This window comes from Chiloscyllium plagiosum, unplaced genomic scaffold (genome assembly GCF_037043375.1).
Source record: "Chiloscyllium plagiosum isolate Xiang-an unplaced genomic scaffold, Cpla_swu_hap1 HiC_scaffold_44, whole genome shotgun sequence".
Classification (NCBI taxonomy): domain Eukaryota; kingdom Metazoa; phylum Chordata; class Chondrichthyes; order Orectolobiformes; family Hemiscylliidae; genus Chiloscyllium; species Chiloscyllium plagiosum.
In genome coordinates, this window is record NW_028270182.1 from 53635239 (window position 1) to 53647792 (window position 12554).

Here is a 12554-nt window from a genome sequence, read left to right on the forward strand (position 1 = left end):
GCGGTGCACTTTCCTGCAGTTCTTCAGTTCTAGTTGGGGTTTCGTTTAATACTTTCACTAATGCCACTGGCTTAACTTATTTTACCACATCTTCTTCCACAATGCCTTTCTTCATGACCAGCACTGTGACCTTACGTATCCCATCTTATAGCAGTGAAAATAGCTTGCACCAGGTGCCCTTTTGAAACCACCGACACTGAAATTTTCTGTGTCCCACTCTAGGACAGTAAAAATGCCTGAGGCCTTTCACTTCCTTTCCATTCTCCTGGGGATCTTCTTTAACCTGTGGTAAACTCTTATTCTCTGCTATTTCTTTTATACTGTAGCATCTCCCCTTCTCGCAAATTGAATCCATCACAGGACGAAATTCTGGCTGAAAGCTTGTCTTATGCAGCAACATGTATTCATCTGCTATTTACCCTTTCCTTCTCAATTCCTGAACTTTCTGTTCCTCCACATGAATTCTTATCATCTCTGGAAGTGAGTTCTTCAATTCCTTCAGCAGAATAATCTGCATTAGAGCCTCACATGTTGTATATATCTTTAAAGCAAGAATCCATTTATCAAAATACCCATGTTTAGTTATTTCAAACTCATCATAAGTCTGACCTGGTTCATCCTTTATGTTTCTATGCTGGTGTCTATATGTTTCTGGGACCAATTTGTGAGCACTTCAAATAGCTTGTTTGACGCCTTCAGACTCTCTTAACTCCTCATCTGACAGCGGTGATTATACTTCACTCACCGTACCTACCAGTTTATTCCGAGCTAGCATTCTCCATAAATCTTGGAACATTCTATCTGCCTAGCCAAGTTTTCAATGAAATAAGATTAGATTACTTACAGTGTGGCAATGGACCCTTCGGCCCAACAAATCCACACCGACCCGCAACCCACCCAGACCCATTCCCCTACATTTATCCCTTAAACTAACACTACGGTCAATTTAGCATGGCCAATTCACTTGAATTGCACATCTTTGCACTGTGGGAGGAGATCGGAGCAAACCCACTCAGACACAGGGAAGAATGCGCAAACTCCACACAGATAGTCACCTGAGGCGGGAATTGAACGTGGGTCTCTGCGGCTGTGCGGCAGCAGTGCTAACGATTGTGCCACAGTGCCAGCCTTCATCGCTACTGCTTCAACACTTTTCTCATCAAAATGTGCCAGAGTATTAGCATAGTTGGATGTATCACTATCTTCCTTTTTAGTCTCCATCTTGTTAACTTCACTTTGCTGACTAAATCGCAACATCTCAAGTTCAAATTCTCTCTCTTTTTGCTGAGCTGCGAACCATCTCTTTCCCTTTTTTTCTCTCTCTCTTCTTTCTTGCTTTCTGTTTCTTCTCTCTCTCTTTCTCTCACCCTTTGTTTATCTTTAAACTCAATTTTCCTCAATAGTAATTTAAGGTTTTTTTTTACTGTACTGCACTTGTCGGTTGCTCTGACGCACCTTCGTGTTTGAATAATTCCCTGACAATTTCAGCTTTGCTTTTTCCTTGGTTAAACACAAAACTATGCTCTTCGCTAATTCTAAAAGTTTGGCCTTTATCTTTCTTTTTAAACTTTCTTGGCAAATTTGAGGATCATCTTCAGACCTCTCTTAAAATTTTAAGAGTCATTTCTCTCACTTTTAATTTAACTAACCACAAGTCATCGAAACTAATCAATTTGTCTCCAGGACATTTTATTTAAAGATCTCAGACACTAACGTGCAAATATTTAAATGTACTGTGCTTTTTTCATACCTCAAATCTATTCAAATCTACCCAGATCTCAGTTTGTATTTGTCTAAACTTTTCAAATCGCGGACGAAAGCCCCCAAACTGTTACAACACAGGGTTAACATCTCTCCTAACTTAAACCAGCCTCAGAGAATAAGTTCACCTCATGCCGTAATCTCATAAGTTTCGAGAGGCAAAGATCCATTTACAGAGCCACTATTTAAAGTAAAATTAACAACATTGTTATTTAAATACGACAAAGAATAATAGAACAAACACTTATTTATAAATCAATTCGAGTTTAAATTCAGCTGTTTTCTTTTTCAATTCATTTTTATCAATATGCACTCATCATCGGTGACAAAACCAGAAGTTGCATGGAATGTTCAGTAGTTCTGGCAGCATCTGTTGTGAGAAAGCAGATTCAACCCAATGTAGAGGAATGGGTCTGGGTTTTTTTTTGTCAATAGTTGTTGGTTAGATGGGTTAACCCCGACCTCAAATTCACCTGGACAGTCTCAGATTCCTCCCTCCCCTTCCTCGACCTTTCTATTTCCATCTCAGGCGACCGAATCAACACGGACATCTACTACAAACCGACCGACTCCCACAGCTACCTGGACTACACCTCCTCCCATCCTGCCCCCTGCAAAAACGCCATCCCATTCTCCCAATTCCTTCGACTCCGCCGCATCTGCTCCCAGGAGGACCAGTTCCAAAAACGCACATCCCAGATGGCCTCCTTCTTCAAGGACCGCAATTTCCCCCCCGACGTGATCGACGATGCCCTCCACCGCATCTCTTCCACTTCCCGATCCTCCGCCCTTGAACCCCGCCCCTCCAACCGCCACCAGGACAGAACCCCACTGGTCCTCACCTACCACCCCACTCACCTCCATGTACAGCGCATCATCCGCCGTCATTTCCGCCACCTCCAAACGGACCCCACCACCAAGGATATATTTCCCTCCCCTCCCCTATCAGCATTCCGTAAAGACCACTCCCTCCGTGACTCCCTCGTCAGATCCACACCCCCCAACAACCCAACCTCCACTCCCTTGCAACCGCAGGAGGTGCAAGACTTGCGCCCACACCTCCCCTCTCACCTCCCTCCAAGGCCCCAAAGGAAACTTCCATATCCGCCACAGATTCACCTGTACCTCCACACATATCATCTATTGCATCCTCTGTACCCGATGTGGCCTCCTCTATATTGGGGAGACAGGCCGCCTACTTGCGGAGCGTTTCAGAGAACACCTCTGGGACACCCGGACCAACCAACCCAACCACCCTGTAGCTCAACATTTCAATTCCCCCTCCCACTCCACCAAGGATATGCAGGTCTTTGGACTCCTCCATCGTCAGACCACAGCGAAACGACGGTTGGAGGAAGAACGCCTCATTTTCCGGCTAGGAACCCTCCAACCATAAGGGATGAACTCGGATTTCACCAGTTTCCTCATTTCCCCTCCCCCCAGCCTGTCTCAGTCAAATCCATGAAATTCAGCACCGCCTCCCTAACTTGCAGTCTTCTTCCCGACCTCTCCGCCCCCACCCCAATCTGTCCGATCACCCTCACCTTGACCTTTTTCCACCTATCACATTTCCGACGCCCCTCCCCCAAGTCCCTCCTCCCTATCTTTTATCTTAGCCTGCTGGAAAAACTTTCCTCATTCCTGAAGAAGGGCTAATGCCCGAAACGTCGATTCTCCTGTTCCCTAGATGCTGCCTGACCTGCTGCGCTTTTCCAGCAACACATTTCCATCTCGGTTAGATGTGTTAGTCAGGGGTAAATGCAGAGTAATAGAGTAGGGGAATGGGTCAGGGTGGGTTACTCTTTGGAAGGTCAGCGTGGACGTGCTGTACAAAATTCCTGTTTCCCCACCGTAGGGATTCTACAGTTGTTTGATTTCTTCAGAAAAAGGGCAGTCAGCGCCAGGATCAAGAATGTCTCTGAGCATACTCAGAGGGTAAACAACCAGCCGTTGTGGTTCACATTGATACCAATGATATCGGTAAGAAGAGTGAAAGGTTGTAAGGTCCTGCAAAGATAGTTCAGGGAGTTAGGGGTAAGTTTAAAAGCAGTATCTCCAGGGATGTAATCTTGGGATTACTCCCTGTAGCACCTGAAAGTGACACAAAGAAGAGGAAAAGAGGACAGTTGAATATGTGGCAAAGTTTGGGACGTTTGTTTCTGATTTTTGAATGATTCGAATCACGTCCAGTGCACGTGGGAACTGTACAAAAAGGAAAGTGTGCACTTTAACTGGAGGTGCCCCAACATCCTGGAAGGGCGGCGTGTTCGTGCAGATTTAAGCTAATGATACAGGAGGCTGGGAACCGAAGCAGCAGGTCTGAAACCGAGCAGAAAGTAAAGGTTAGTCGAATAAATAGGCAGAGCCAGTTTAATGACCATGCTGAGGGAAGGAATCATAACAATTTAACAACTCTGAAAGTGGTCTGATCATTAATCTGTAAACTGTAGAAAACACTTTCCTCTTTCTAAATGTATTTGGCTTTCAAATACTTCCAGATTTATATTTCCTCCCCAAAAATGTGATGTTGATGCAGAGCTTTGTTTTGTGATCCAGGTTCCCAGTTTCTCATGCTTCAGTTTCGCAGTTTGTTCATTGAAATAATGCACTGTTATCCCATTCAACTCGCCAAGCTGCTGAAACACAGATACATTTTCCCAACTATGATCCAAAGACCAATACTTATAAAGAACAAAGAACAAAGAAAATTTACAGCCCAGGAATAGGCCCGTCGGCGCTCCAAGCCTAAGCCGATCCAAACGGACTGTCTAAACCTGTCGCCCAATTCCTCAGCATCTGTATCCCTCTGCTCCCCACCTACTCATGCATCTGTCCAGACACATCTTAAATGAACCTACCGTGCTTGCCTCTATCAACTCTGCTGGCAGCACGTTCCAGACACCCACCACCCCACCCTCTGTGTGATGCAATCGCCGTGTGTATCCCCCTTAAACCTTTCACCTCTCACCTTGAAAGCGTGACCTCTCGTTATTGAATCCTTCACCCTGTGAAAAAAGCTTATCTCCATCTATCCTGTCGATATCCTTCATGATTTTGTAAACCTCAATGTGCTTTTTTTCTACTGAAAACAAACCTAACCTACTCAACCTCTCTTCACAGCTAACACCCTCCATACCGGGCAACATTCACTGAAAGCTTCTCTGCAACTTCTCCGGTGGCTATTCCTCTATCGAAATGATTTTCAGTTTTTAGAACTGCTGAAGGGGATTGTCTCTCTGAGGAAAATGGCAGAGCAATCATTTTTTGGACACTTGGAATGATTCTCATGTTCGGCAGCGTTTGAGAAGATTTAGTAGAATTATTGCTACAGTGGACTCTTCTTTCAGGGGCATCAACAGGAGATTCTGTTGCAGTGACCATAGATTTAGGATGGTTTGTTGCTTTCCCTGTGCTAGGACTAAGAACGTCTCGAAAGCTTTCAAGAACATTGTTAAAGGGGAGATTGAGCAGTCAAAAGTTCTAGTACATATTGATAGGAATAATATTTTTAGGGAAAGATTAAAGCAGTACAGAGTAAATTTAAGAGGTGAGGTCGAAGATTAGAAATAAAATATTAAAAGTAGTAATTTCTGGTTTATTCCCAATGCCGAACTGAACCGAGAGGGAGCAAAAGGTTAAAAGAGAAAAATCGATAGCCGAAGAGTTACTGTGTTGTTGAAGGATTTAGATTTTTGGGAGATTGGAATCTATTTTAAAATAGAAAAGACCTGTTCAGGAAGGATTGGTCTAATCTAAACTGGAAAGCAGCCAATATCTTAGCAGGGAGGTTTGCTTCTTCTATGTACGGAGACTTTATATTGATAGAGACGGCAAAGGAGATATTCCAAGTAGCAGTACAAATGGTAGGATGGATGGGGAAGTTTATGAATGTGAGGAGAGCACGTCAATTAGAAAAGAAAGAGGAGAGAGTCAAAAGTAAATAGTAATTCTGAAGCACTAAATTTCCGTTATTCCAATGCAAGGAGTCTCACAGGGAAGGCTTACGAACTCAGGGCATATTTAAGAACATGGGACTGCAACATCATATTTATTACAGAAAGTTGGTTGAGAGATGGTCAAGTCGAGAGTGTAGTGCTGGGAAAGCACAACAGGTCAGACAGCATGTGAGAAGCAGGAAAATCGACGTTTTGGGCAAAAGACCCTCATCAGGAATGGGCTGATGAAGGACTTTTGCCTGAAATGGCGATTTTCCTGCTCCTGGGATGTTGCTTGACCGGGGTGCTTTTCCAGCACTACACTCTAGACTCTAATCTCCTGCATCTACCCGTCCTAACTTTCGTCTGAGAGATGATCAAGACTGGCAATTCAACGTTCCAGGTGTAATTATCATAGAAAAGATAGAAAAAGTCATGCAGTGGGTGGGAAGGAGGACTACCATTTTTGTTTAAAGAATAAATTATTGCTGTAACTGGGAAAGATATTTCTGAAAAATCATCCAGTTAAAAGATGTGAGTAGTATTAACATAAGAAATTAAATATCACTTTGAAGAGATTGCACAAAATTCTCATATGTGACAAATTGTTCTGTGAAAATATATTCATAGAAATTAAAACTAAGAAAGGAAAGAGCACGTTGATGGTATTGTACCATTCGCTCTCCAACAGTAATAAAGAAATTGAGAAACAAACCTGCAGGGAAATCACGGATATATGTAAGCTTAACAAGGTTATAATAACGGTGGATTTTAATTTTCGAAAAACTGACTGGGTCTACCAGTGTTAAAGGGTTGGATGGTGAAGAATTTGTCCAATGAGTTCACGAAAATTTTCTTCATCAAAATGTAGATGATCCTAATAGAGAAGGAGCAACACCAGACCAATTTTTCCGCAATAGGCAGGGAAAGTGACTGAAGTAAATGTGAGGGAATATTTTGGGTATTTCAGTCATAACTCTATTAGTTCCACAATGGTTATGGAAAAAAATAAGCCTTTCATGATTTTGTTCTAATTGGTGTATCATAAATTTTAATGGCAAGGGACAAGGAATTTCCAAGTTTGATTGGAGTAGACTATTGGCAGGTAAAACGACATCTGACAAGTGGGAGGCGTTCAACAGTGTGACACCGAGAGTTGAGAGGCATTATGTTCCTCTTTAGAGTGAAGAGTAAGGCTGGTAAGGTTAAGGAACAATGGACAACGACATTTATTGAGGTTTTATTCAAGATTCAAAGAAAACTTTAGATATAGACACGTCATTCAATTGAATAAAGTTAATCAATATAAAAAGTGTGGGGCATTACTTCGAGAGAAATCAGGAAAGTAAAAAGGAGATATGAGATAGCATGGGCCAAAAAGTTTCAGGATAATCCAAAGATATTGTGCAACTAGATTAAGAGCAAGAGGGTAACCACAGAGGGGGTAAAGCCGCTCAAATATCATGAAGGATATGATGTGTTGAACCCAGGAGATGGGGAATAAAATCATCCCAATCTTGGTGCATCAGACAGCAGCAAACATACACTATTGTCTGCACCTCGGATTCATCCAGATTGAACTCTATTCTGCTATTTGTCAGCCTATTGCCCCATTTGATCAAGATCCTTTTGTAATTATAGAAAACCTTCTTCACTGTCCACTGTGCCACCCAGTTTTGGTGTCATCCCCAATCGTACGAACTATGCCTTCCATATTCTCACGCTAAACATTTCCATAAATGACAAACAATGAAAACTTAGAACCAACCTCTGTGGAATACTGCTGGGGACAAGCAACCACCCACTATTACTCTCTATTTCCTGACATTGCACCAATTGAAAGTTCTGCAGAGAAACACCACAGTTCTGGCAGTATCGGGGCAGAGAAAAATCGAATTAACTTTTTTTGAGTCCAATGTGACTTGTTCAGAACAGGTTCATATCAGATTTGATATGTTAACTCTGTGTCTCTGCTCAGATCCTGCGTCATCTGTTGCACTTACCCATCATTTTGCATTTGCATTTCAGATTTCCACTATCTCTAATATTTTGCTTTATTGTTTGATTGGTCTGGATGTTGAACCCGGTTATATTTGGACAATATGCTCCATTCCTGTTCCCATTACTTGTGCAGATGGCACATGTGTTACACAGGATTCGGTTCCTTCTTTAAGTTCTGAAAAAAATGCGTGGATCTCATCAAAGTTATTTTGATTTAAAAGGTTTTTGAGATACAGCTACACTTGAAGAAAAATAGGAACAGTTTATTAATTATGACATTGTCTGTGCGTTTTATGACCAAAATTGTCTCCTCAGTCTCTGAACATTTTCAATACGTTTCTCTGAATAATTTCAGCAAAGATGGTTGCCATGCAGCCCATCATCTCTGTATCAGCTCAGTATGAGCTGTATCCTCACTCTTACTCTGCTGTAACTCCCTGTAACTCCACACACTTTGTTATCTGTGTCGGTTTTTATTTCTGAATATCCCGTCCAATTTTAAACAATATTAACAACCTGTATAAAATGTGATTAATTAGTCTATATATGAAATATAATTCTGCTCATCGCATTTAATATTGTCTTGTTCTATTCACATTGTCGTTCAGCATTCCATGTACAAAAGGTCACATGTTCTCTTGCGCTGCATTGCATTTCATTCCATTTGTAAGAAAAACTGATGGTTGAACACTCGTGACTGTGAGATATTACTGAACTTCCCTCAGGTTTCTTCAGTCACTGGCCCCAGTCCTTTCTGTCTCATAGCCATTAAGATATTCATTCCGTCACTGACTCATAAATCCAGGCCTATTTTATAGATCTTTTTATTGAAGAAAAAAGGCATTTTTAAAACATTTTTTTACAAACTTACAAAAAACCACAAACAAATATAAATACTAACATACCACTAAATATTAAATAAGTAATTACCAAAACACAACAAACACATAAAAAAGCAGAAAGTTAAAAAAAACACTCAACTAGGAACTAATCTAACCTACAAATAACCAAAGCATATAATAGAATATCTTAGGTTACTTCAAAAAAAGATGACATAGTAATTAAATAATAAAGTACATGTTCAGAATGAATTAACATCAAGTCATAATAAAACCGGTATTCATACGGGATGTCTCTCCCGGGGAGCCCCGGACCAGCCAGAACCACAACCTCACCCAGATAAAAGCCCCTGATTATATGGCCGAAATATCTGTATCTATTTGTTCAGGAAGTGCTGCCATATTTTAAGATGCACCATATTCGTAAAGAAGTCAAGGGGAATACATTCCATGATTAACCTGTGCAAATCCCATTTTCCTGGAGTGCCCTCAGCTACCCAATTTACTAAGATATCTTTACTTGCACAAAAGGAGAGAATGGGAAATAATTTCCTCCCGTGCACATCCAGGGAGGACAGGTTCGAAAAGCCCAGGAAAAGCGATACTAGATCTACTCCAATTTCCACTCCCAAGATTTCTGTCAGTGCATTTGCTACTTTGGTCCAGTATTTACGGAACCTATGATATGTCCATCAGCAGTGTGTGAGAGTGTCCACTTCTATTTTACATTGAGGACACATTGGAGATGTTCCTGCCCTAAATTCTACCAGTCATTCCGGTAGTATATGAGTCCTTTGGCGTACCTTTAATTGAATAACTTGGGTTCTTTTACAAATGGAGAACTTTCTGGCATTTTCTCAGATGTCGTCCCACATTTCTGAAGGGATTTCCAACCCCAATTCCTGATTCCATGTTTTAAACAATTTTTCCATGTCTTTTGATACTTCGTTCTGTAATGAGTGATAAAGAGCACTGACCGAGCGTGGACCCATTGGCCATAACACTCTTCTTTCCCTATCCATTTTATAAGAGTTATCCAATAATGTGGTCTTCTTCTGTGTATAATCTCGAATTTGGAAATCTCAAAAAAGGTCACAATTAGGCAGTCCAAATTTTCTAGTGCAGCTGTTCAAATTACATCATAACCTCCCCATCGAACAGATCCCCTAAGCAAGAGATACCCCTGGACCTCCAGGTTTTAAATGTAGCGTCTGTGTACCCCGGTTGAAAATCCCATGCTACCACTATAGGAGTATACGGTGAAGTTTTTTGTGAACTACCTACGTCATGCCGCATTATCTTCCAAGCGTTAATTGTATTTAGGGTTTTATAATGATCCATAATGACTTTTATCTTATCTAAAAATAAGAGAGTAATGACGGGACACTTTGCTTGAGAACCCTCAATGTCCAGCCAGATTGATTACGGGTCACACGAGACCCAGTCGGCTATGTAGCTTAATAGAGAACTCAACTGATACTTCCAAAAGTCTGGAAAATTCAGTTCTCCCCTTGCTTGTGGAAGCTGCAGCTTCTTTAATTTAATAAGGGGCCATCTATGATTCCAAATTAAAGAACCAATCCAACCGTATAGTTTACAATTCCTGGGCAACATCACAGGGAGCATTCACATAGGGTATATGAGACAAGGTAAAATATTCATTTTAATTAGAGCTATTCTGCCAAACCAAAATATCGGGAAATCCTCCAGCGTTGAAGTTCCTGCCTGATCCTCTCTAATAGGTGCACAAAAATGGCTTTGTACAGCTGTCCAAATACTGAGGTGATAAAAATCCCTAAATATAAAAACTCTCCAGAGACCACCGAAAGGGAAAGCAAGATCCATCTGATAAGTTGGACCTACTCGCGAAACCACCCATTTGCATGGCTCCAATTTTACGAAATTGACCTAGTAACCTGAGAACGCACTGAATAAATTAATTACTTGGATCAAGCGGGGCACGGATATCAAAGGATTACTAGGAAAAAAGGAACACCATCTGTGTTAATGGTAATTTTATGTTTACCCGAACCATCCCTCAGAGCCATTATATTAGAATCAGCACGTATATCTTCTGCTAGTGGTTCAATTATTAGCGTGAATAATAACGGTGAGAGAGGACAATCCTGACGACAGCTGCTACCCACGATGAAGCTATCCGGTCATAAATGATTAGTAATCACGGCTGTTTTGGGGTCATTGTACAATATTGAGACTCATTTGGCGAATACCATTCCGACACTAAACTTTTCCAGTGTGTAAATCATATATGACCATTCAAACTGAGCGAATGCCTTATCCGCATCTAAAGAGACTACTATTCCCGGTATTCTTTCCTGATGACAGACTTGGATCACATTTAAAACCCTTCTAATATTATTAGATGATCTACAGCCCTTAATAAACCGCGTCTGATCATCTTTTATGGTGTGTGGTAAAACCCTCTCCAGCCTTAATGCTAATGTTTTAGGAAGAATTTTAAAATCTACATTTAGCAAAGATATTGTTCTGTATGATGTGCCATCTTCTGGGGCCTTTCCTTTTTTAAGGATGAGAGAAATAGTTGCTTCTCTCTTCTAAGGTGTTGAGGCAGCCCTGACCATATGAATAATTATATATGTGTATAAGTGGACCAGCCAGTACCCCTACCATCTCTTTGTAGAATCCAGCCTGGAATCCATCTGGGCCAGGTGTTTTACCACTCTGAAGTTACCTGATTTCATCAAGTACTTCCTGGGTTGCCAGGGGAGTATTAAGGACCGACACCTCTTTCGGGATTAAGTCCAGAAAGGCCAGGCTTTTAAAAGAGGACTCCATCTTCTTAGCTCTGTCTTCACAATCCTGTGATTTATACAGATCAGAATAAAATTTTCTGAAGGCTGTATTGATCCTTTTCCAGTCATGAGGCAAAGTACCAGCACTTTCCTTAATGTACATGATGGCTTGAGGAGCCTTTTTGATCCTTGCGAGATATGCTAGTTATCTACCAGGCTTATCGCTGTATTCATATAGTCTTTGTTTTGCAAATAATATTTCCCTCTTTGCTGTTTGTGTAAGTGCAGTATTCAGAGCTGCCCGAAGGGCTGTCATTCTTTGTAATTTGGCAATAGAGGGCCTATCAACGTATGCTGTATCATCTGCCTTCAAATGAGCCTCGAGTAGACGCTGTTGTTCTTCCTGTTTTTTTCTGGGTCGCCACGTATGAAATGATGAGACCTCGCGCATTAGTCTTAATGGTCTCCCACATCATAGACGGGTTACTGGCCTTGCCTGAGTTAATTTCCAAAAAGGTTTTGAATTCTTGAGAGAAATATTTTAGGAATTTACTATCCTTCATTAAGAAAGAATTCACATGCCAATGTCAGGAGCTTGTCTCATCTGCCCTCGTATTAACTTCCATATATACTGCAGCATGATCAGAGATTATTATATTACCTATTTTGCAGGATAATATGGAGTTCAGAAAGGTCAAAGGAGCTAAAAAAAATCAATTCTGGTATGACACTTATGTGAGTTAGAGTTGAAAGTAAAGACTCCGCCATGCGGATGAAGGCACCTCCACACATCTACTACCCTTAGCTCTTTATTCAAATCTGCCAATTGTCTGGATCTAAGAGATATACCCGCAGTACTCTTGAAGATCCTGTCTATCTCTGGTTCCATAGTACAATTATAATCTCCTCCTGTCATTGTGTGATGAGACCCAAAAGCCATCAGTTTGGAGAACCCCACCCAAATTAAAGATCGTATGAGGAAAGGTTGAGGCACTTGGGGTTGTTTTCATTGGAGAAAAGAAGGTTTAGGGGGACTTGATAGAGGTGTATAAGATGATTAGGGGTTTAGATAGGGTCGACAGTGAGAATCTTTTTCCACGTATGGAGTCAGCTATTACAAGGGGGCATAGCTTTAAATTAAGGGGGGGTAGGTATAGGACAGATGTTAGGGGTAGGTTCTTTACTCAGCGAGTCGTGAGTTCATGGAATGCCCTGCCAGTAGCAGTGGTGGACTCTCCCTCATT